We start from the raw sequence: 26583 nt of genomic DNA, 5'->3' as shown, positions 1-26583 counted from the left end.
AACTGGATCCTGATCTCTCACTTCATATAAAAATCAGCTCAAGATGAATCAAAGAGTTAAATCTAAGACCCGAAACCATAAAAACTCTAGAACATTGGAAAAACTCTTCTAGACATTGACTTAGGCAAAAAGTTCATGACTAAGAACCCAAAAGTAAATGCGACGAAAACAAAAATAGTTGGAACCTAATTAAACTAAACAGCTTATGCATAGCAAAAGAATTGATCAACAGAGTAAGCAGACAACCCACAGAGTGGGAGAAAATCTTTGCAAATTATGCACCTGACAAAGGACTAACATCCAGAATCTACAAGGAACTCAAATCAGCAAGATAAAAACCACCCATCAAAAACCGGGCAAAGCACATGAATAGACAATTATCAAAAGAAGATATCCAAATGGCCAACAAACATTAAGAAAAAATGCTCAACATCTCTATCAGGGAAATGCAAAATAACAGCATATGAGATATCATCTTATTCCTGTAAGAATGGCCAGAATTGAAAAAAAAAAAACAAACAAAAAATAATAGATGTCAGTGTGGATATGGTAAAAAGGGGACACTTTCATACTGCCAGTGGTAACACAAGCTAGCTGTGTAAACTTATAAAACAAAAACCAAGCTGAGGTCCTTGCCTCATCTACTCTGTTTCAAGGATCATCAACTTGGCCCCAAATGATGTCTTCAGTAGGTGGCAAAATATTAAAACCTCTACAGTCAGAAACTGGGAGCTATGTGAATGAATGCGCTGAAAGACAAAACATGTTAAATCAATTAGGTCACTATAACACAACGCAGTATCAGGCAACCAAGTGCTGCTAAGTTCCTTCTCTGCTTGGTATTGAACTACAGTATCTGCAAATTTAGTGTTTAGAAAAGGTCCAGGTACTTGCCCCTGAACTCGGAAAAACTCCTTCTTCTCTTCTTTCCTAATGTTTCCTCTTGTCAAACTGGCCAGCGTGTTGCTACCATTTTGATCTTTCTATCACTATCCCTGCCATTTTCATCTTCCTCTCACCATCCCCAGCAATGTGAGAATTCTCACCACCCCCCTAACAAGCAACCTGCATTGCCTGGTAGAGAGGGGCAAGACAGCAGGTTAGCTAAGAACTCAGGCTCTAGATCCTGGTGGCCATGCTTTGAATCACAGTTCCACCTATTAACTGCTATGCGCCTTGGTTTCCTCATCCCTAAATGAAGGCCAGGTGCAGTGGCTCACACCTGTAATCCCAGCACTTTGGGAGGCTAAGGCAGAGGATCACTTGAGGCCAGGAGTTCAAAACAAGTCTGGGTAACATAACGAGATCCTGGTTCCATAAAACAAAATTAGCCAGGCATTGTGGCACACACCTGTAGTTCTGGCTACTCAGGAAGCTAAAAGGATCACTTGGGCCCAGGAGTTCGAGGCCACAATCAGCTATGATCACAATACTGCACTCCAGCCTGGATAACAGAGCAAGTCTCCGTTTCTAAAAAAAGCAGGGACTAGGAGGACTTAATAATAACATCTCCTTCAAAGGCTTGCTGTGAAGATAAGAACAGTTAAAAGATGTGAAGAACTTAGAAGAGTGCCTAGCACAGTAAGCACTCCATTAAGTGTTAAATAGTAATGGCTCCCAGCTGGACTGGTCAACACAGCATCTCCTAAACCTGTGTGCTCACTTTTCCTTTGTTATTACACCTTCCCTCATTTGGCTTATACAGTGCAGAAACTCTTCTCTTGGCTCCTTTATACAAATTCTGCCCACTGTCAAGGCTCAGGTCTGGTTGAGTGGGAAATCCGATTACTGCAGCTGCAGCCTCGCTTTTTTTCTGAACTTCTAGAATATTTACTGGATGCCCCCAAATCAAGTTGTTTTTTAAATTACTGAATGCGGAGGGCAGCTCACATGCTGGAAATTACTGGTGATGGAGCCGGAGGTCTTGCTCTTTCCTCTGGGTGCCCCTAAGTGGGTGCTTAATATCTCAGAACCTCAGCTTCTTTCCATGAAAAGGTTATACCTTATTTATAAGGTTTCTTCAAAGACTGAATAAGAACATGTAAAGCTCCTATCATATAATCAGGCATAAATGCTGGTTCCCTTCCAGTTGGACTATAAATCTCCAAGCATAGCACACTTTTCTCCCTGCTCCAAGGACAGTAGTATGCAGAGATTAAGCAGGTAAGGGAATACAGACTGAATGAACAAAAACCTTTCTAAGTCTAATGATTTTATGACAATATTCTGAAATGGGCTTTTCCATGCCTATTCTAAATAACTGACAGTGTTTCCATCATAAAATGCATTTTAACACACTTAATCTACCAAGAACATACGCTGATTCTATTCTTGCTCTAATGAGGGAATATATTAGTTACTTAACCTTTATCTGTTACATAACATTAAGATTTTTTTAAATTCATTTTTACGAAACGCAGAAAGTCCACACAAACAACAAAAACAACAAAAAAGGAACACAAAGTAACTTAAAAGATTTTTGATACCTAAAAAGGGAATTTTTTATCACAATCTTAGTCATAAACCTCAAAAGGCAAGTCAGAAGCAGTGAAAGACAAAATGCCAACAAGAAAATCCGGTTGATGTGCCATTTGGGTTCAGGCAGTGGGTTATAGGGCTCACAAGACAAGCTGGCGGAAGTGGGTGCTGTACCTTTATCATGGCCGCCCCCACCTGACCACCTGTAGCAGCCTCAGAGGAAGCAGACAACCCCCACACACTTTCCAGCTGCATTTTGGCAGCCACAAAGTACGCACACACAATCAGCTAACGTATAAAACTATATCAGAAGCATCAATGTGAAAAGGGAAAAAAATCTTTAACTCGTGATGAGTAACCTGTGTTATTTAGATTCTGTCATTGAGACTCACTACTAAGCTAAGGGGAGACCCCTCTAAAGTCACCCACACAACTCTGATAACTGGCTGCATAAGTGTATGATCTTGGCATCAAGTATCTGGGGCACTGAAGAGGCTGAAGCAGCAAATCCTCTGGTAGAGGGTGAGGACCAAGCGGGGGTACCTCAGAGGCTGCAGTTCCTCCCCCTAGTGTTCAATGACAAATGGAAACATGTCACTGGGTCCAAATGCAGGGAGGATGACTCTTTGCTTTGGCACCAGGCTAGACAAAGAAAAGACCCCTCACCCTCTGTGACCCCATTGTTCTACAAAGGAAAAGCCTAGATTTTGTTGATGAATGCAATTCACATGTTTGGAGCAGGGTCATTGAAAGAACTGCTTCAGAAATTCATGCAACTCAAATAAGTTGAGAGAAAACAGGAAAAAAATTAAGAACGACTGTTTACAAATCACTTCTAAAACTTTGTTTTACTTGAATAATTTTTATCATTACTTAAAGCAGTTAAATTAAAATGCACCTGCACTGTAAATTGTGACAGAACACACCTGCTCTTCAAATATCATTTGAAAATCATTTGGCTTCTCCCCTCCCTCCCCCTACCTGGCAGGTTCTTGTTTTATATTTAATTTGGAAAATTAGAAGAAAAATGGAATAAGCTCAAATTCTAACCAAAATTTGTTTTTGATTTTAAAATACAATCATTTTATAACTTTTTAATAAATGTAAAATATTTATTATTTACTTGTTTAACTTTTAGCTTCAGGAGTACCTGTGCAGATTTGTGATATGGTAACTTGTGTCATGGGACATTATTGTCCAGATTATTTTGTCATCCAGGTACTAAGCCTAGTATCTGATAGTTGTTTTTTTTTCTGCTCCTCCCCCTCCTCCCAACCTCCACCTTCCAGTAGGCCCCAGTGCCTGGTGTTCCCCTCTTTATGTCCGTGTGTTTTCATCATTTCGCTCCCGTATAGTGACTGAGAACATGTGATATTTGGTTTTCTCTTCCCGCAGTAGTTTGCTAAGAATGATGGCCGCCAGCTCCACCCATGTTCCTCCAAAGGACATGATCTTTCTACACACAATTTATGATCCTAAAGAAATCATCAGGCCGGGTCCGGTGGCTCATGCCTGTAATCCCAACACTTTGGGAGGCCAAGGTGGGCAGATCATTTGAGGTCAGGAGTTCAAGACCAGCCTGGCCAACATGGTGAAACCTTGTCTGTACTAAAAATACAAAAGAAATTAGCCAAGCATGGTGGCAAGTGCCTGTAGTCCCAGCTACTTGGGAGACTGAGGCAGGAGAACGGTTTGAACCTAGGAGGTGGAGGTTGCAATAAGACAAGATTGTGTCACTGCACTCCAGCCTGGGTGACAGAGCTAGACTTCCTCTCAAAAAAAAAAAAAAAAAAAAAAAGAAAAAAAAAACCTTACTGCCTGACGATGCCATTTTAACCTGCTTGCTTTTGGTTGCAGATGATGCATTTCCAACTCTTGGTCCCACTACCCCCAACTACTGTTAGCAAAAAAAAAAAAAAAAAAAAGAAGGAAAGAAAACAGAAAAGAAAAACAGAAAAATCATCAATGGGCATTAAAGAAAAATATAACTTTTAAACCTATTTTCACAGTCCAAATACACCCAGTATCTGGAGGTCAGAGTAGTCACAGTTCACTAACTTTATAAAACCAGGCAGGAGCTTTCAATAAATGCAAGGAATGTTTACCACAGCAATACATGTGTAAAATGTTTCATCTATGACATTCATGTTCTAAAGTAATATATTTCCTACTCTGAAAGAATTTTAATTTATGACTAAAAATGGTAACAATGTTCTTTTCATTGAGGCCCAAGAAACTATGAGAGTGTTTATTCACATATTCTCATTTCCCATGAAACATGCCCAGGGCCATCGTGAATCAGAACACAGAAAAAGTGGAGGATTTCTTTCTCTGCCTAGTCTGCTTAAGTTCAACAACACTTTTAAATCTAAATATAAAACACATACCTTTAAATTATCACCATTAATGTTAATAAGCATTAAGGATATAGACTCTGAAGTCTTCCGTGTTGACAAATTCTAGAACTACAATTTGTTCAGACAGGCTACCTCTGGATAAATGTCTACCTTAAGATTTTTTCTAAAAACAAGTTATGGTATTTGTAATTGCCTTCTTTACAAGAATGCAAATTCTGTTGCCTGCAGATTACCCTAACCAAAGGAGTGAGAGAGAGGGGAAATTTCAGTAAAATTGTGAGAACTGTAGCTTGCATTATAGATTTTGGAATGTACCTTCCTGCCATTTACCCCAACCCCATTTTCTTATTTCCCAGTAAATACACTCTCCAGTGTTCATCACTTATTATACACTGGTACAATGGTCATTTTAGTGCCAATCACACTTTAGTTTTCTGCTATCGCCTGCTAAAAGTCCTCTTGGAGAAAAAAATTAATAACTGTAAGAGAAATCTGAGTGATATAAATTCAGCATTTTAATATCCTAACCCTTTCAAACTCTTTCTATATGAGGATTATTTTCATCCTCCCTTGAAAAAATGTGTTAGGGCATTAAAATTCCTCGACCTTGGACCCTTCGGTAATGGCTGCCTTAGTATTTATTTGGATATACTATTCAAGTTATCAACAATTTGAAGTTTTCACTTTTCTTCAAACGAGTATCAGAAAGTCAAATTTAAGCCTCATCTACAAGACAATTTAAAAATTACACCGCTTTCCTGATTTAACTCCTAAATATGCCCAACACAAATTTGTGTTCATCTGAAGATATGTTCTATAATGTATGTAGCAGTGCTACTCATAATGGTCCCAAACTGGAAACTATACAAATTAATAGATAGTGGTATAGTCACACAATATATTATGATAAAGCATGAAGAATGAAAAATCAACTACCATAGTCAATACGGTGTCATATACAATATGAGTGAACTGAGCATACTACTGAATGAAAGAAGTCAGGCACAAAATAGTACATTCTATATATCCATTGATATAAAGTTCAAAAATAGGCAAAGCAAATTTATGCTTCCAAAGTTAGAGTAGTGGCTACCATAGGTGGAGTGGTTACTGGAAGGGAGTCTGAGGGATTTCTTGGGCACTGATAATGCTGTATCTTAATCTGAGAGCTGCTTCTAACAGTGTGTTCACTTTGTGGAAATTCATCAGTAAGATGAATATATGCTATATACATACTTTTCTCTATGTATATTATCATTCAATTAAAAATCAGATAAAATTAATCAGCTTCTCTTAAGAAACAGACTTACAGGAATGAAAATTAGAGTGTTCCACACAGTAAAATGGAAGAAGCTTAAGAGCTAGGCTCAAATTCCAGATTCTACCATTAATTATTCAATCTTAGCTTCCCTGGCTTCCAATTCTATAAGATGGAGCCAACGGGCAAGATCAAATGACGTAATACTGAAGGCATTTTAAGCAAGAAGAATTTACAAATGCTTAGCACTATTGCCTGAATACTAATAATGTACTTAACCAACAAGTCTTTAAAGTTTCGTGGTTCTACACGAATGTTAGTATAAACATAACTGGCAAGATAATACTACCAGTTTTGCTATTTAAAGAACTTCCTAACAATTAAAGGTATGCAACATTTATTCTACCCAAAGTTAAAGTGTCCTGCCTTAACCTCTGCTTTGAGACACTTGGTAAAGAACTTCTAAGATAAATAACATTATAGGAGATGATGTCAAAGATTAAAGCTTGAATAATAGGTGGACTAGAGAATGATTCTACTCACACGTCACAGTTCAGTCCTCTGGCTCAGCCATCTCTTCTTCTCACTGACTGTTCTGTGCTTGCCCATGTTTTCCTCCTTCTTCCCACTCTACCCTGCCTACCTGGACATGCCCCCTCTCTCTCATCCGTTGAAATCCTACCCACTCATCAGTGCCCAGCCAAGTCGTTCCTCTGGTGGGACACCCTTCCAGGGCATAGATGGAGACCTTTCCAGGCCATGGAGACCCTTCCTTCCTTTGAAGCACTTTTTATGTTTAGTGCCTTGACTCTCTGTTTGCAAGAACGTTGGATCTGAGCATTGAACAGCTATGTATCTCTCAAGCCATGATTTAATAACTCATGTGCTTGTATCCTGCTTCCCCAGTAGGCTACATTTTTTTTCCCTAAAGGCAGGGATCTGTGTGATACTTATTTTAATTCCCCTTCAATGTTCTGTACATTGTAGATATTAAATGCTTGCTACCCATGCTCTATTTTGTGGGTTCAAGAAAGCAGGAATCTCTAAAAGTAGGGCAAAGGTGCTGACTGGGATTTCTTCAGGTAAGTGGATTCCGTTGGTGGCATCTCATCTCTAAAACTCTCTGTTAAGCTCTGATCTTCTTTTCTCCAAGAGCTCTCAATCACTCTAGACTTCAGAGAAGAAACCAGCACTTTGAAATCAAAGTATAAGGTGAGCCACATATAATTTTAAATTTCTAGTATCCACATTAAATAAAAAGTAAAAAGGAACAGGTCAAATGTATCTTAATATTACTTAATCCTATATATGTAAAATATCATTTCAACATGTAATCAACATAATAAAAATTATTAAGGCAATATCTTACATCCTTTTTTGTGTAATAAATCCTTGAAATCTGGTATGTATTGTACAGCACATCTCAACCACATTTCACATGCTCAAACGCCACATGTGGCTGGTAGTTACCATATTCGACAGTGCAGGTTGAGTTCAAACTAGAACATATGATTTCAAACCATTAAGAAAAATCCAAAATCCAACAAACCCTATAGGGATAGGCAGTAATCTTCCTAAATCTTGCTCTTAAAAATCTTGCTCCTAAATTACGTGTCTGACATCTGTAATCCCAGGACTTTGGGAGACACGGCAGGCGGATCATGAGGTCAGGAGTTTGTGACCAGCCTGGCCAACCCCATCTGTACTAAAAATACAAAAAATAGCTGGGCATGGTGGTACATGCCTATAATCCGAGCTACTTGGGAGGCTGAAGTAGGAGAATTGCTTGAACCCTGGAGGTGGAAGTTGCAGTGAGTCAAGATCATGCCTGGGCAACAGAATGAGATCCCAGCAACAACAACAAAAATCAAAGAATACTGGTAATACTAGCACTTTGGGAGGCCAAGGTAGGACAATCACTTGAGGCCAGGAGTTTGAGACCAAACTGGGCAACACAGTGAGACCTTGTCTGTCTCCAGAAAATTATTTTTAAATAGAAGAATATACTTCAAGCAACTGTTTTCCAACAGCTATTAAGTTCAACATCAATCTCTTATTACATACCCAATATTTTAAATGGTGATTTCATAATCAAAAATCTAGTAAGATGCTATGATTTCTAAAATTATAAATTAAAAAATTTATAAATTCATAAGATTCTTTTATCAGGACCAAAGGCATCTATATAGCCATAAAGCTATAAACTCTTTGGACATTGGGATTGTGTTATTCATTTTATGTCCTTCCTGGAAAACCCAGCCTGCAGCTTTGCACACAGGAAGTGCTCCACATATATTCACTATGAATAAATGAATGAATGAATGAATGAAGTAAGCCAATAAGAATTCTGGATAAGAAATCTAGTATTTCATGTTACAGCCAATTACTAATATGGTAGAGGATGATGACATTTGTTCACAATCATTTATGGATTCAGAAATTAAAACATTACAGGCTGGGAGCAGTGGCTCACGCCTGTAATCCCAGCACTTTGGGAGGCTGAGGCAGGCAGATCACCTGGGGTCGGGAGTTAGAGACCAGCCTGATCAACATGGAGAAACCCTGTATCTACTAAAAATACAAAAAATTAATGGGGCATGGTGGTGCATGCCTGTAATCCCAGCTACTCAGGAGGCTGAGGTAGGAGGATCTCTTGAACCTGGGAGGTGGAGGTTGCAGTGAGCTGAGATCATGCCATTGCACTCCAGCCTGGGAAACAAGAGTGAAACTGTCTCAAAAAAGAAATTAAAACTTGAAAAATCTCAGTAAGGCAGAATTTAGATTTTTTTAAAGTCAGTCTTATAAAAGAGAGGAAACTTTGCTAAAGTATAAATATAATTATAGTACACAAAAGTTATTAAAATGTCTACAGTACTTTATCATTTTATAAAGCCCTTTGTCATACATTATCTTATCTAGATGACATACATACAGCAAATATTATCTAAGCCAACCGTCAAAGTACAGTTTCTTGGTCTTTTGTACCACAAGAAAACAGACCTGGTAACACATGCTTAAATAAAAAAACTCATGGTTCTCATGGTTACAAAGCCTTAAAGAACATCTTCTATTCATGAGACGTTTTCTTCATTTTTACTGTATAGTAAAGCATATTTTATCTCTGATTTTAAGTCATTTAAGAACTGATTTTAAGTCATTTAATCATTTTGGAATTTTATGACTAGCACTTTGAATATTAGTTTTTCTAGGAGCATCAAAAGAACAAGTGACTAATTATACGAAGCGGAAAAGAGTAAATGAATCATGTATTCCACTTGAACTTCATACGTTAAAAGAATAATTCGCAAAATATTAAGGAAAAAGTAAATGAGCTTAAGTTAGTTATGGTCTTCTGAGGCAGGAAAAAGTAAAACTATTTTACTTGCCTGATCTCAGATCTAGAATCTAAAAGATAAGGGGTATTGTGGAGAATCATTATAAAATACTCAGACTTCAAAGGTCCACATAAGATCAAAATATCGACTATGTATAAGAAGAAAAAATATGCTAACTATAAAACCAACATATTATGAGACTTATTTATTATTTAAACATCCCTTTTGAGTATTCTTAACAGGTATTCAGAACACTAATCTGCTTCTGAATTTTTAATGAATGTAGAAGAAAAATTTAAAGACATTAATTAAGAATTTTAAAGCAAAAATCTAGTCCTATATGTTAAAAAGAAGAAAATGCAATAATGTTGTACAATACTTTAATTCTTATAGGTGCCCAAATACATAGGCAACCTAACTTTGACTTTAGGGGGAAAATGGACAATTTAAAACTAATTTAGCAACAAATACTTGATATGGTTTTATAAACATGCAACATCCCAAGATGTTTTAAATTGATAATGTCACCGTATGAACTGGTAGTTTTCAGTTGCTTATACAGTTTATTCTATAAAATCATTAAATCTTAAGCATCATTAGGGATCTTAGAGACATTTAGCCCAGTGCCTCTCAAATTTTGATGTGTATGTGAGTCCCCAGGGCATCCTGAGAAAGTACAGATTCGGACTCAGTAGATGTAGATGGGCCTGAGAGAGACTAATTTCCTCCTTCCCTCCCTTCCTTCCTTCCCTTTCTTTTCCTTTTTTTTTTTTTTAATGAATGAGAGGCTTTAAAAAAATATATTACCCAGGCTAGCCTCGCATGTAGCCTCACCTACTTAAGTGCCAGGACAACTGGCCTGAGCCACCGCAGTTACTGAGAGACTTCATAAGAAGCTCCAGGTGATGCTGATGCAGCCCAGTGACCAGGTGGTGGGTATTGTGGCCCCAGTCAAGTCTAAGGGAGGTCCCACAGCCTCTGCTTGGGCATCTCCAGTATCCAGGAGTTGAAACCTGCCTCCAAGGGTAGACATTACAGAGGGGGGCTTGAATAGCAACAAAGAAAGGCTGCTTCTGCTTCTAGTGATGGAAGACATTCTTTCTCTCCGGACATCTCCTCTTCTCCATGTTGAAAATCCCCACTTCCTTTGGCCACTCAGAACTGATAGGTTTCCAGACCCCTAAACATCTTTATCACTGAAAATGCACCCTCTGTGGTCAAAATCTTTCTTAAAATAAATCCCCTGAACAAGGCATAGCATTGCACACATGGCACATCTAGACCTGAGAGTAGCTAGTTTAGTGAGAAAAGTACATTCCCTGATATAAAGAGGACAGCTCTCTGAATGTGGCCTCAAGGAGGTGTCACCTTCTGTAAGAATCACATTGCGCTGGTGGCTCACAATGTTGTGAAGGAAATAATACCATGCAAGTGTTCTAATCTGCACTTGAACGATTATTTTTTAACTCAAATGTAGGAATTTACAGTTATTCCTATTTAATGCCATATTGCTACTATAACAACTCACATAAATCCTTTAAAATGTTTATTATCTAATAGGTCACGCACATATTAAAAGTACAGTTTTTAAAAACAATTATAAAAAAGAACATCCTTGAGACCACTGTCCAGGTTGGGAACTAAAACACTGCCAGGACCTCAGAAGCCCCAGGGAGCCCCTTCCCCATCATACCCACTCTGTCACCTCTGGAGGGGCCCCAGTCAGCCCCTTCCCCACCATACTCACTCCATCACTTCTTTATAGTTTTACCACCTATGTATAGTTTTACCATCTATGTATGGTAAAACTATAAAGAAAATTAATATGATTTAATATGATTGTCACTGATTTTTGTGAGAATCGTATTCAATCATATTAATTTTCTTTATAGGTTTGCCATCTATGTATGCATCCCTAAATAGTTTTAGTTTTGCATGCTTTTGAACTTTACATGAATAGAACCACACTGTACATATTCTATCTTGCTTCTTTCAACATTATGTTTGTAAGATTCATCCATTTTGATGCATTTTTGTTTAACAAACACAGAATGTATTACCTGCCAATCATTCTCCTAACCATGTCACAAATATTAACTCACTTAAATTTCCTAACAACCCTACCAGATAGACATCATTTTCCCTGATGTACAGATGAGAAAACTAAGATTTACTGAAGTTCAGAAATTCATCCAAGGTCACACAGTAAGTGGCAGAACCCAAATCTGAACCCAGGCACAATCCTTACTCTTGACCACCAAGAAATGGTGCCTCTCCACACACTTCTATAAGTGGTTTTACTAGCTGATTTTTCATTGTCAAATAGTATCACAGAGCATAAACACCTGATAGCAAAATGTGCTGATTCAATCTAAGGTTGATGGGCATTTATTTGGGTTGCTTCCAGTGTTTTGCTCTTATGAACAATGCTTCTTTGAATATTTTTGCCCATATTTAAACTTTTTAGTTCAGGCGTACGTGTAAGTATTGCTTTGTTACATAGGAAAACTTTTGTCATGGAGGTTTGCTGTACAGATTACTTCATCACTCAGGTATTAGGCCTGGTATCCATTAGTTATTTTTCCTGATCCTCTCCCTCTTCCCACCCTCCAATAGGTCTGTTTATTGTTCCCCTCTATGTGTCCAGTGTCCATGTGCTTTCATCATTTAGCTCATTCGTAAGTGAAAATATTCATTATTTGGTTTTCTGTTCCTGTGTTAGTTTGCTAAGGATAATGGCCTCCAGCTCCATCCATGTCCCTGCAAAGGACATGAGCTCATTCTTTTTAAAGGTTGCATAGTATTCCATGGTGTATGTACCACATCTTCTTTATCCAGTCTTTCACTGATGGGCATTTAGGTTGATTACATGTCTTTGCTTATTGTGAGTAGTGCTGCAGTGAACATACACGTGTATGTGTCTTTATAATAGAATAATTTATATTCCTTTGGGTATATGCACAGTAATGAAATTGCTGGGTTGAATGGTATTGCCATCTTTAGGTCTTTGAGCAATCATTATACTGTCTTCCATAATGGTTAAACTAATTTATACTCCCACCAACAGTGTATAAGTGTTCCTCTTTCTCTATAACCTTGCCAGCATCTATTTTTTGTTTTGTGCATGTTTCTTAAAGCGCATAGGTAAGAATTTTTCTTAGATATATACCTAGGGGTAAGATGGCTATGCTGTAAGTTATTTGCAGCTTGAACTGGTTAGGTTAATAGCAAATTGTTTTCCAATGTAAGTGTACCAAGTTATACTCCTGTCAGCTAAATACAAAAATGCTCCCATTCATCCACATCTTTACATGGTACTGTTGGCTATTAAAATTTCTGCCAATCCAGAGAGTGTGTAATTGTCTGTTACTATGATTTTAATTTGCATGTTTGCTTATTAATGAGGCTGAGTGCATCTTTTTATATATTTACTAGCCAATTGGTTTTATTCCTTTGTGAAATGCACGTTTAAGAATATGAATGTACAGTATTTTTCTTTTTGGTTATCTGGCTTTTTTCATATGTGTGCTGAACCAGTATTATTTATGTGCCACAAACATCTTCTACCACTTTGGGCTTGTTTTCTCATTCTCCATAGTTACCACTCAGTGAACAGAAGTCCTACTCTCTTTTTTTCCCCAACAATAAGTGAAAGACTCCTCATGAATTTTTAACTTTTGTACTATCATATAAGAATTTTGTAGGTCTGGGTGGGGCATGGTGGCTCACGCCTATAATCCCAGCACTTTGGGAGGCTGGGGTGGGCAGATCACTTGAGGTCAGGAGTTCGAGACCAGCCTGGCCAACAGACTAGGCTACTATTGGTTTAGTAGAAATCCCATTTCTACTAAAATACAAAAATTAGCTGGGCATGCTGACATGCACTTGGGAGGCTTAGCTACTCGGGAGGCTGAGCCAAGAGGATTGCTTGAACCTGGGAGGCAGGGGTTGTAGTGAGCCAAGATCACGCCACTGTACTCCAGCTTGAAAGAGCAAGACTCCATCTCAAAAAATAAATAAATAAAAAGTTAAGCATTTAGAAAGAAAAAGATGATACAAATATACATGTTGATCTTATAGTCTAGAACTTCAGTTCCTCTAAAAACAAAATACAAAAAGCAAAGGCTGTGGGATAAGACCACTGTGATACAGAGTTAAGATAGTAATCTCTGATAGTCTGGCCAAACTGCAGTAAAACCAACTAAAACTGAACAAAAAACAATGTCCCCATATGTAGACACATGGACATGGGCTGCAAAAGGATGAATGTACACCGAACCCCTGGTGACATTTGGACAGCCCCTCAGCAGGTAGCACAGTTCTTCCTGAGCTAGCTGCCCCACTCTGCTGTTTCCTCTGACTCGCATTTTCTGTTAACCTTCCTCGTGGAATCCTTTGACAATGACTCACAGGGCTATGGGGCTACTCAGCAATACGACAGCCCTCCGCAATAGATGCCGTGTAGGTGGCATGCAGCTCAGTGGACTATTGTCTGCACCAGTGTTTTCCTTTCTGCATTCAGGGAAGATTTGCTTTTCAGCCACATTTCCCTCAAACACAGCCCTGACAGGAGATGCTTAGTGCAGAGATTTCTACATGATGAAATGATATGAGTTTGGCTCCTTAATAATAATGAAACTAAAAACAGTAAGATGAGAAAACACAGGGAGATCATCATTCCTATAAAAAAACAACTTTATACTTGGGCAAAATCAAGAGTTTTTTTTTTTTTTTTTAAAAGCTCAAACTAATATTTTCCAACCTTTCACTAAGAGCAAGGGCTAAAACCACATGTTTTGAAGGTCTTGCACTGTGTTATTATTAGAAGTCACAATTCTATTGATATTGATGAGTCATCTGTATCGGCGGAAACCAAGAACTTCCATCAACATCATGTTACACACAGTCACTGTGGCTTTTCTTTATTACTGGTCAAAGCTGCTTCAGAATGCTTACTGAAACTTAAGAAAAAGGAGGCAAACTCCTCAAGTGTGTGCAAAGCTTTCCCTTCCCCAGCTGATCTTACTTTAATCATCCTTTTCAAGACAGTTTAAGATGATTGGATCAACTTGTATCTACAAAAGGAAGTTTATTTAGAAGCCTCAAAAAAAGCAACATTTCACACTTTCCAATGAAAATAAGCAAAATTGAACTCTGAAAACAAACAGTGAAACCATCTCTGAAAATACATGCTAGCTTTAAAATGACCTGAGGTCAAGTTTTTTGTTTTGTTTTAACCTCAAAAACAGGCAACAGATATAAACAAAAGCTGTCATCACTTAGGGACTTGAGCCACATAAAACAATGTCAGGCTAGTCACTTGCACCCTCAGCCTACTTCCCTACTCAGGACACATGGCTTTGCACTGAGAGAGAAGTGGGTCAGGTTTCAGTTACACCAAAAAAGCCTAAGTTAAAGATTTGTGAAAACTCCTGGTCTTAAGTACAAAATAACAGCACATTCCCTTTTCACTTATTATCAGCCCCTTTTGCCTCTCCCCTTAAATACTCCCAGAAAATAAAGTGAAGCAAAACAACAAAAACACAAAACAAAAACACACACACAAAAACACAAGACAGTTTTCCTGAGGTATATCCAGAAATGCTATGAATCTTTTTTTTGAGACGGAGTTTCACTCTTGTTACCCAGGCTGGAGTGCAATGGCGAGCTATGAATCTTTATGCAGTCCCTACAAAGGTAGAAATGTGTCCAATTTGCTCCCCTGCAACCAGAAAGCTGTGTCCAGCTGCTGGCAGGAGACAGGGACCCAGTTCAGCAGTGACCACAGAGCTGAAAATAGCATCCCAGGAGCTAATCAGCCCAGCAGCCCAGTGCTCTCCAAGGGCAGTGCTGGTACTATGGGCAGTTTACAGTGCGGCCAGCTGAGCACTACAACAGCTGCATGAGTCAGCAAGCGTTGCTGGTAGGAAAGTGCTGACATGCTAAATTACTCTCACATACATGAGGTGCACACACCTACCAGGCAAAAACAAAAACAGGGTACATGCAAATTAGCAAACGGGAACCTCTCTATGCTTGCAGTTTCTATTTTCCAAGGGTAGACCAAAAATATAAATATGCCACTGTTCAAAAAATAACAACTAATAATTAATCACAATAATAAACAACTCACTCTCAGTGTTGCTGTGTGGAACAATCTCACGAGCCAGTTAATTTTAACTGGTTTTAATTTTAACTAGATTTAACTGCTTTTCTTCCCTTCTGAAAAATCAAAATAGTTACCATATCGACCACAAGAACTGGTAACAGACAAGCACAGTTCCTGTTTTTCAGAGGGGACTTACTTTCAAACCCACAATATCAAGATGCTTAACATAAGTGGAAATTTAAAATGTATTGTTTAATGTAGGAGACTTAAAACCTGTACACTAACTCAGATCTCACGTGTGAGGCTTTGTCCAACAATGCTTCTCATTCATCTCTGTTCTCATTTCATATGGGACCCCAAAAAATCTGCAGGAAAACTGGTTATCTGAAACTGAGAATACATTCCCCCATGGAAACAGGGCCAGGCCAATGAACTAGCATTCCTGGATAGTCCATGAAAATGTCTTGAACTTAAATTATTAGTGAGAGACTAAATTTACAATCTAAAAAGTAGAAAATAATACTACAATGATAGTTCCAAAATCAATCAAAAGAAAAATTTTTAATTAACTGTGTTTGGGGAAACGTCTAATTACAGGAAAATGAAGGGACACAGGCTTCTAAGTGAGCCTTTGTCGTCAACTTTAGGGTCACTCTGGTTCTCTAATATGGTTTAAATCATTAGTTTCATTTAAAATGCATGGCATTCTCTTACTTTGGCGTAATGTATCGTTAGAAAAAAAATCTTTATACTTACCAGTTGCAAGCTCTGATTTTTTTCTTTTCTTTTCTTTTTTGCTCCAAAAAAATTGATTGAGAGTTGGAAAAGAAGAAAAGAGGAGAAAGAAGTACAAAAAGCAGGTGCTAGAGAGAGGGAAACAAAGAAATTAAGTCTGGGAGAAAGACATGGAGGTATAACTATACCGCAAAAACAAAGGAGAGGTAGGAACTAGAAGGCAGTCCCACAGTAGACTGTGTGTTCCCAGAGAAAGAGGACTCTTCATCACATCCTGCTCCAGAGGCGACCCACCACACATTAAGAGAACCAGGGACAGTGAGGACTCCTGAAAGACAGTTCCACAGATTGGCACTAGATGGAGCCATCAACTCAACATAGCATGGTTGCTGGAGGAGGGTATGGTGGGGGAGAGGTGGGACTGAAGGGGGTTCAGCCTCTTTGCAGCCAGGCAACAACCTAGCAACAACTCTATCTAAAATAAGTACATTTTCATTAATCAACCAACTCTATGTTTTTATAACTCACCACTATGCTTTTTGTATGTCAAAATTGGAACACACCTATTTTGAAATAAATTTATCAATTTAATTTTTATCAGTAAAATTGGGGTGGGGAGGTAAATAAAGTTGGATCCACTGCTTTTTCTTCTAAAATTCATCATTCAAGGATAATAGATTCAGGTTCACTGCTACTGAATAACAAAAATCCCTAATCATAAGCCAAATGGCTTTCCCTGAAGCTTTGTTTAAATGTTTAATAACACAGCATCTTGCTATAGAGGTTTATGTGATCAAAGCCAATGTATGGCAAAAGGTGGGAGATGCTCACTGACCAATGTATTATTAGAAATCATCCTCTCTATATATTTTTAATATTACTGCGATTTATATCCTGTAATCCATTTGCCTATATTCTCTGTCCAGGGTTGCGTTTATTTATGAATAGCCCTCTCTTCATTCAGAAATGGTCTCCTATCGCCAGGTTACCAGTGTGTGAAATTCTATTGTTTTTATCTTTAGGGGTTTACTTCTTTGGCTTTGTCAATATTAATACACTGATCCTTCAAAAAAGTAATGCACTAATTATGCTCAGTTATTTATATATTAGTAAAACTGTGTTCATAAAATCCTTCTTTGAGATTGGTTTTGGAAGGGAAAGGACAAGAACTAGTAGAGGGAACTGGGTGGCCAAAAGGTAAGAGAGCACAGAACAAAGAAGTGAGGACAGAAGGAGTATGGGGGAACTGACTGCAAACCATGCCTTGCTTCTTTACATCTGGGACACAGACCATCATCCCTGGCACTTCTCTTCCCAAGAACTGTACGAAAAGGAAGAGTTAACTCTAAATATGTCTACGTTTTTCTCTTGCTGAATGGGTAATAATATCTTTCACAGTTAATTTTTCTTTTTTTTTTCAGTTTGACGCTTCAGGGCTTATTCATTTGCATAATATGGAATCTTGAACCCATATAGATATTCTACAAATCAATGCAAGTAATTCTCACACTAAATCAGCAGCTTTAATTTAAGCTCATCATTGTTTGCATAGAAATCTTTATGCGCTCATCTGCTTGATTTTTTAAATCACTTAAAACCTCCAACACTGACACACTAAGCATCTCCCATTTAGCCTTCTCCAAAATTTGAACTAAATGCTGAAAAATAAGCACAGTACTGTACATTCATACACTTGATCATTTCCCAAACTGAGCTTCAAATGTGTGCTTAATGTTTCAAGTGGCTCCTGAGAATGATGTCTCTTGACTAAAGATGACAACTTGGGTGTCTGGCCCAGGCAGAGCTGAGTCAGCATTCTAAACAGTGACCCTGCAAACCGGAGGTAACTGAGGGTTACTGCCATGCCAACTGCCTGAATCCTTTAAAACCATTCAAAACTCCAGTTGAGAGTTGCAACATGCTAATCTGGCAAGATAATCTCTTCCTGAAATTGACCAGAATGAGAACAAAGGTTACCTACTTTTATCTGTTACTGGCAGCTAATATTTCTAATTAGGAGTTCTGATGGAATTAGTTCTGAATGAAATTCTTCCTCCTTGGTAAAATACTCTACCTATTACAGGTATAGTTTCTTTCACCCTTTCCACCTCTCACACACACATACACACAAAGCAAAGAACAAATTCCCTCCACCTAACAAGAGGGTAGGAGTGTGAGTTACAAGTAAACCTTGGAGACGGAGCCATAGGATTTCAGTTACATGCCTAGCGCTTCTTTTGCCTTTACATGCATCACTTTTACTTTCTGATGCCTAAATGGACACTAAAACCTAAGGAATACAATGATTAGAAAGTGGGCCATGTGAATGAAATACAGGAGATACATTCACTCAGATTTACTGAGAAATTGTTTTTCAACTTTAAGATAGATGTCAACAAAACATCCAATATTTTAGAATGATGTGGCCTTTATTTCCACTTCTGAGGACTGCTAAAGAGAGTTCCAACTTCAAATGAAGAAAAGGAAAAGGGAGAGGCATAGCACGGTGAGTGAGAGAACAGTCCCCAGCATCAAACAGCTAGTATCCAATTCCAGCTCTACCATTCATTAGCTGGGTGACACCTGTGCTGCAGCTTCTACTGACACACCTAGCCCTGGGTTGTTCTAAGGATTACATGAGTTAATATGAGCAGCACACACAGGAAGCTCTCAATACAGGTTACCTATCATCAAATAAAAAAAAAAAATAGAGGAGTGTTAGCATACAGTATAGTCAATTTATTTTAAATAGATACTGTCAAAATTCCTTAATTTTAAACCTAAGAATTGTCTAAATTAAAACGTGTCCAATCTTTTGGCTTCCCTGGGCCACAATGAAAGAAGAATTGTCTTGGGCCACACATATAATACACTAAACACTAACGATAGCTGATGCGCGAAAACAAAGAAATAAAAAAAAAAACTCATGTTTTAAGAAAGTTTACAAATTTGTGTTGGGCCACATTCATCATGCATGAGGCCTGCAGGCCATGAGTTGTACAAACTTGGAATAACCATCTTTGAGCCACAGAGGATGGAGACCCTCTCCTCCGGAGTAGGCAGGGGCTTCAGACAGACTTTACACTCACTTTTTCACCAAAGGCCTAACACACATCAACTGACTGGGAGGGAGTATCTTTGTAGCTCCTGATCATTCAAATGTTGTCAAAACCACCCTAAATATGTTCAAAATAAGAATGTTAACTTGTATTTTTTCCAAGTATGGAAATGAACAGTACTCTTGGCAGTTAACAACTTCTGCTTTTATCAGATTCTAAAGACGCAGGTAAATAAATCAATTCTGGACTCTGTATACAGGAAATATTATTTGCCAAAAATGGCCCCAGAGGTTCTAGCATGGTTTATGCAATACTCCAAAGGGCCAAAGATAGCAATGAATTAATAGGATTAGGAAGCTGGATGAAAAAGTGAACCTCATGTTTCAGACTATCCCTGATGGGAGGTTACTTCACAATTCCTCAGGGAGGGCTTCCTCAACCTCCCAACCAGGTTAAATTCCCCCATTAGACACTCTGGTGCATGGAATACCTTTCTTTCACGAGCAGTGGGTTATCTTTACTAACCGATCAGTGTCATCCTTCCTACCAGATGACATGCTTCATGAGACCTGGAGCCAGGGCTAGGTTTGCTCCCCACTAGCCCTATGGGGAGTGCCTGCTACCTAAGAGATATTCAGTATATATTTAATGAATGAATGAGGTGTCCGCTGCTAAAGAGCTATATTTCTGGATACTTGGCCCATTTTGTACTATCCATGAGTTTCTGTTGCTTGAAGAATACGGGATAGGAAGAAAAGAAAAATAGCCAAAGATCTATGGATACTGAAATACTGAGGAAAGATGCTGAGCATGCACATTCATTTTGTTTCCTACTTGTGGAATGGAAATTACCACACTGGGCTCTCCCAACTTTAAACTCCAAAGAGAAGGTCTAAGCCATCTTTGGGTTAGACTTCTGGAAAGTCCTGAGGAAATTGCTGAAGTATCTGCAGAAAGTGACAGGGGAGAAAGAAGAGAAGATGGTCCACGACTAGAGTGATGGAAGACTTGGAAACTCGAAAAGCTTTCTTCTGTAACTAACTGGGGCTTTGTCCACATGCCAGCTACAGGCTCAGGCACACATGAAGAGAATAATGAGATGTATGGGAGGACTGGAAAGTGGAGGATTTAAATGCTTAGGAAAGGAGCCGATGAAAGCTGACACAAGGACAAGAGGGACCTGGCAACCAAGGGCCGGCTCTCATCACATCAGTAGCAGCATGTCCTACAGCCTTCAGGAAAAGAACAAAAAGGTCAGGGAGGAAAATGACATATCTCAGAACCAAAGGGCAATTCATTATGAGGCTAAGGAACAAAAGAGAAGTCAACCAGGGAATATGCTGGAGAAACGGTGATTATGAAGTCACTGGGGAAGGCTGAGAGGCATTTTGGCTGTAATTCCAATGATTAAAATGAAGGAGGACATGAAATGCTTTTGGATTGGGGAGATTTATTATTTTGGAAAGAAATAGCTCAAGGAAAAACAAATGGCAAAATTCCTGCCTGATTTTTGAAGTAGTGTCACTAGCACGATGAAGTTCAACTTATATATTCTTCAGAAATGAAATGGCCCTTGGAAAGGATAGAGTGGTAAGATTCAGAGAATATTTCCAGCCTTAAGGAAGCTGAGTAGCATGCTGATAGCAAAATTAAGTTTCAGTTTTAGATAGACTGACATTCAAAATTAACAAAAAAGGGAAAAAATTAAAAGACCTTGAACTGACAAAAGAAAAAAAAGTAACTACTTTTATTTTTAATTAAATGTTATCCCAAACAAGAAAAAAAAAGAAAAAAAAAAAGGTGAAAGGTAAGTTATATTTTGGGCAATCTTACTGAGTTCACAAAATGTCTAGTTCATAGCAGGTTTCAGTTTGGACTTGAACAATTTGCAAATATTTACATAAAATTTAAAGATAGGAGAAAGAGGTCATATATTGCCATTAACAATACAGAAGCTATTTTCCCTCATTCCCGAGGCCTGGGTGCTGCATTCCCATAAATGGCCCCAGCTCTGCCAAAAGCTTGTCTTCTTTACCAAAGAAATTTCGATTTTTGCAACCAGCCCTGACTTCTGAACTGTGAGTACCTCTGACAGGGTCATATGTCACTGAAGCTTCTTCAACATCCAGACAGGGAAAGGAGGGAAACAGGGAGGCAGATGCATAGTGTCTGCTATCTGAATTGCAGATTTTGACAATATGTTACATTTTATATTGTTTTCTGTTCTGTGTATGTAAGGGCAGGGACCACATTCTCTGTATGCCACAGTTCTACACCATGCCCAGTCATTGATTCAGGGCTGGACTGTGTATACAGAATGGGGAAATAACCTTTAGACATTCAAGAAAACACACACTATATTCAGATTAAGTTCACTCCTACATGAGATTAGTTCTCCCAACTCTGCAGAATGGGTGGGCACCACACCTACTTCAAAGATTACTTTGATGAGTCAATGAGGTACATATAGGTAACGTAGTTAGCACTGGGTCTGGCACATAGTGCAGATTCAGTAAATCAAAGCTATTGTTTTGGTGAGTGTTCTCAAATGTCAAACTCCCATGGAGGTCCTCAGGCATTACCCAGCCAAGTTACCCCATATGGTCAATAACAACTAAATAGAGGGCAGGTGGTTCAAAAGCATTGGATTATTTACCTGCAAGGAATCACACTGTACCCATGGTATTAAATTATTTGGCCTTTCATGTTGAATTCTCTGTTAAAAAGGAAGCTATCAATCCCTCAGTGGGACTCAGTATTGATTTGATTTAGAGTTTTGGTTTTCTGGCATCTTTCTATTTTCCAGATAGTTGTAACCATTCATTTGGTGCATATTCACAAATCATCCACTATATGTGAGGCCTTTAGAAAACAGAGACAGACAAAGATATTAAACAAAAAAGATGATTCAGTCTGTTCAGTGGTAGGCAACAAGCAGCCTGCAGGCCGGCTCTAGCTCTTATGTATGCTTTCACCCAAAATTTTTTTAAAGATTTGAGCCAATATTTAAAAATCAGGAAATTCCACATAAATATCCAATATCCAGCTCCCCCTGGAAAAATCAAACGATGTGGCAACACAAAGCCAGTAATTCTACCAACTCTTCCCTGGCAAGGGTCTACAACAAGCTGAGTAGGAGCTGCCTGCCACTTCACGCTATGCCCTTTTCCTCACCAGAACCAGGTAGGTACATAATTTGTGGGCCTCAGTAAAAAATGAAAACGAGGGGCCCTTTGTTCAAAAATTATTAAGAATTTCAGAAGACAACAGTAGAACCTTAAACCAAATGTGAGGTCCTTCTGAGCAGGGAAGGGGAAGGGGGCCTATGTCACCGCACAGGTCTTATGCCCATGAAGCTAGTCATGGCTCTCACCTCCTGGACACACAGGAAGATATTTATTTATCTAAGCATTCTCTCATTCATTAGCAATCAAGCCTGGGTTTACAATAAGCTAGGTGTCACACCCCTGAAATCTGAGGTTCAAAAACTAGAGTAGAGGGGCCAGGCAGAGCAGAGATAGACAGCCACAAGGGTCTCTTTTTTGTTAAGGCTGGATCCACACCAGAGACACTAAGTAAGAGTTAATCCAAGTAAAATTAAACTGCTCCCAACCATGTAGATTGGCTTGAGCCCTTTTGTTGGCATCACCGGAGCCTCGATTAGGAATTCTGAGAAACAGCTCACAAGCACTAATGAATAACTAAGTCCTGTCGGCTGTGCAGACAGTGGGCCCAGGAGTGAAGGGCTGGCCTAGGAGAGATGTGAACATGAACCTGACCATCTGGCTCTCTGTGACTCACTTTGATCACAAAATGAATTGCAACAAATTGAAGAGCACATGGCTAGAGTTAATTGTCTCATCTGTAATCTGAATCTACCTTTAAGCAGTTATTATTACTCTCTATCAGGTGGAAACATTTCCTACCATCACTGCAAAGTGCATTTTCCTGATGAACTGTAACGGATCATTAAATTCCATATCTGAATAACAATACTGTGCACTTATTCAGTGCCTTTCATCCAGGGATTTCAAGGCAGTTTGCAAATAATTAAGCCCCTCACACAGCAGCCAGAGGTGAGCCACTGGAAAAGAATTGCCTGAAGATACTGAGTCAAAGGGCATAATTCAGTAGAAAGAGAATAAATGGCTTCCTCCCAGGCATTGGTAATACTGAAAGTGATTCCTGATCCCCTCCCTCTCTTTGGCCTCACCCCTTCTTCTCCATGGCAGATCCTAACATGCAACATACAAGGAAACAAAAAGTAAGAGGAGTGTTCATAATTTAGCTATGAGTTCAGACACACACATAACTGAGGAGTGTGTCTCTCCATGTAATTCTGGCAAACACACTACGAACTGACATTTCAGTTCACCTGCAGAATAGACAGAAGAATTTACTCAACACATTCATGATTACCAAATGGCAAACCTGAAGCCTCCCGCAATCCAAAATGAAAATACGGCTCTGCTCCAATAAAGTTATGTTCTAACAAAAATACTTTATTCCATGGTTGTGTATTCCATCTCTGGGACTTCCCCCTATCTGAATGATATTCAGGTTTCAGGAGTAGCAAAGATGCTGGAAATGGGCAATCAATGCATTTCTTTTAAAAAACCATAACACTAGAAGGGAAAACATCTCAGCCACTCAAAGTTTTGTGGTAAAATTACAAACTCCAGAAAAACTGAATTTATAATGGAAATGCTGACAGACCTTTCACTGGAATAGTTTGAACGCAACACTGTAATCTGGCAATCTCTCTTACAGACTAAAGACTAATTCTAACAAGATGTCATTTTGACTCACGTTTATTATTGCCTGCAAGAATGAAAAATGCCGTTTATTCGCGAGGTGCAGGAGAACCAGGGTGGGGCGATCTCACATTTTAAGCAAGACGCCTGCTGCCTTACCAAAATAACCCTCTCCCCCAAAGGAGGGGCAGCCTTTTACGCTCAGCTTCTTTCATGTCAGCCCGAGCCTTTGCAACTCGACATGCCTTTCCTACATGTTACATTTTAATGATCTGAGAAAACCGTTATCAGCGTTAACATCTCTAATTTTACTCTAAACAGACAAAAGCAAAATATCTCATTAGGCATCATCTCTGCCAAGGTTCCCACTAGGCAGGAAAGGATTTTTATCTCAAGTAATTACCCTTTTTAGTTAAATACACTCAACAGATGAAATTTACACAGAGAGTGAGAGACTGCAGCACTACACATCGAAGGTGAAAACCAGGAACACCGCGTCTCGTCGTACGCGGGCCCGCCGGGAGGCTGCGGCTCCGTCTTGCGGGTGGGACGCCCCGGTCCCGCTCGTTTCCCCGCGGCCACGGGTCATGGCGACGGCGGTGACCCGGCGGGCAGGCTTCGAGGCGCGCCTCCTCGGGCCACAGAAAAACCACCCTGGCAGCGGCCACGCCAGAACTTCCCTCAAGTTGCCAAACTCGCATACGCGCGCGAGGGTGCTGGGGATGCCCCGCGCGCCCGCGATCCCCGAAGCCAGGGGTGTGCGGCCCCTTCACACACTGACACTCTGCCCTGCCCGCTTCCCCTCACGGTCGGGTCGGAGTTCCCGCAGATCCTCGACCGGGCCGAGGTCGCTAAGATGCTCGCTCCAGTGTCCCCTCGTGGGCACCTGGGGTAGCCCGTGAGCGCCGCCCGCCGCCGTCTCAAGCGGCGCTGGGATCCCGAACACCCGCCGGGTGAGGGAAGCTCTGCCGGAATGGAGCGCCTCGGCGCGGGGACGGGGAGGGCAGTGCCCCCTTCATAAACCTGGGTGACGCTTCTGGGGCTTGGAGACTGGAGTGTAGGGATGTGTGCGTGTGTTGCACTTTGACTTCCTGCAGGATCTTCGGGTGAGGGGGTGCAAGGTTTCCCTCTCAAAAGCCTGGAGCCCTTAGGTCTTAGCTCCGCGGGACGCTTTCCGACCACCGGATCTTTTGCTAGGAGAGATTTCACCCAGGTTTGCGCCGCGAGGCTCCCAACTCGCCTCTTCCCGCGACCCTTAACTTGGGTTTTGGTTCCTCGCCGGTCGCGGTGGTCCGGGCCACCCGGCGGCGGCTGACAGCTGAGCGCAAAGGCGCTGCGGCCACGGTCCTCGCGGAGCAGCCTGGGGCGCGCACGCCGGGGGCTGAGGAGGAGGCCGCCCGGCCTGGCGCGGGGATCGCGGGCTGGGGGCCGGGGCCAGGGCCGCGGGTCTGACAGCTGCTCCGGCTTGGGCGGACGCGCGCCTCCCTGCAGCCAGCCCTCCCCACGCCTGACTTATTACCCTCTGCTCCTCCTCCCCCTGCCGTTCCAAAACACCCTTCGACGCGAGCAAAATACAATGCCGCCTCGGCCGCCGTAAACAGCCGGGCGGGAGACAGAGCGCACATTCGGCGCGGCGCGGCGCGGCTGCCGGCTCGGCTCCCACCCCCTTCCCGTTCCTAGAAAATGCCATAAAAGCGGGGAGGGCGGCTACGCGCCGGGCAGCGGGGGCTCCCTTTCCGCGCCGCTTCCCCACGCCTCCCCGCCCGCCCGCTCCCCCCGTAAACTTGCCCCACCACCCCGCCCGGCGCTGGGGCCCGGGACTCACCTCGCCGGAGAAGTTTGCGTCCTTTTCCGCCTCCTCTTCCCCGCGTCCTCCCGGCCCGCAGCCCCCTCCCGGCAGCCGGCGCGGTGGGCGGTTCGGGGGTCACCGAAAGCTCGCGGAGGGGACGCGCATCACATGGCAGCTCGTTCCCAGCCCCCCGAGAGCGCCGGGAAGGGGGAGAGGAAGGGGCGAGGGGAGGCTGTGGAGAAAGCGAGAGCGGGGCGGCGAGGGCGGCGGCCGCTCACGTTAGCGCTGTACGACCTCAGCCCGGGCGTGCACGGCCGCTGCTGCTGCTGCTGCTGCTGAGGCGGCGACGGCTCGGCGCTGTTTGCTCCGCGCCGCGCTGCTCCAGCTCTCCCCGGAACGCCCACACTCTCAATCGCTACATTGTTGACATTCGGGGATGACGTCACCCGCTCCCCATTCACAATAACTTTACGGGAGCCGGGCAGCGCACCTCCCAGGCCGCTGGGGCGCTGTACGCCCGGCGACTAGCGTAAGCCGCTCCGCGAATGGCGCTCCGGGCGCGGGGGCGGGGGGCGGGCGCGCGCGCTCCGCCGGCTCGCGGGAGGGGGTGCGCCTCACGCCGCCTCCTCTGCCGCCGCCGCCGCCGCCGCCGCAGCAGCAGCAGCCGCGTATCTCCCAGCTTTGTGCGGACGCGGGGCTCGGCTGGGAA

At 41.2% G+C, this 26583-nt stretch overlaps 1 protein-coding gene across 2 annotated transcripts in view; it reads right to left on the bottom strand.

The window, feature by feature from the left end:
* BACH2 (BTB domain and CNC homolog 2) overlaps window positions 1-26371 on the bottom strand; it is a 355372-nt gene extending 329001 nt beyond the window's left edge. For both annotated transcript variants that reach the window (XM_017506784.2, XM_017506783.2), the window contains exon 1: window positions 25911-26371. The gene's annotated coding sequence lies outside the window, so the exon portion shown is untranslated. The remainder of the gene's footprint in view (window positions 1-25910) is intronic.
* Window positions 26372-26583: the final 212 nt, after the last annotated feature.

Source organism: Cebus imitator, unplaced genomic scaffold, assembly GCF_001604975.1.
Source record: "Cebus imitator isolate Cc_AM_T3 unplaced genomic scaffold, Cebus_imitator-1.0 Scaffold359, whole genome shotgun sequence".
In the NCBI taxonomy this organism is placed as follows: domain Eukaryota; kingdom Metazoa; phylum Chordata; class Mammalia; order Primates; family Cebidae; genus Cebus; species Cebus imitator.
The sequence above is the reverse complement of the archived record's forward strand: the minus strand, read 5'-3'. Positions and strand labels throughout refer to the sequence as shown.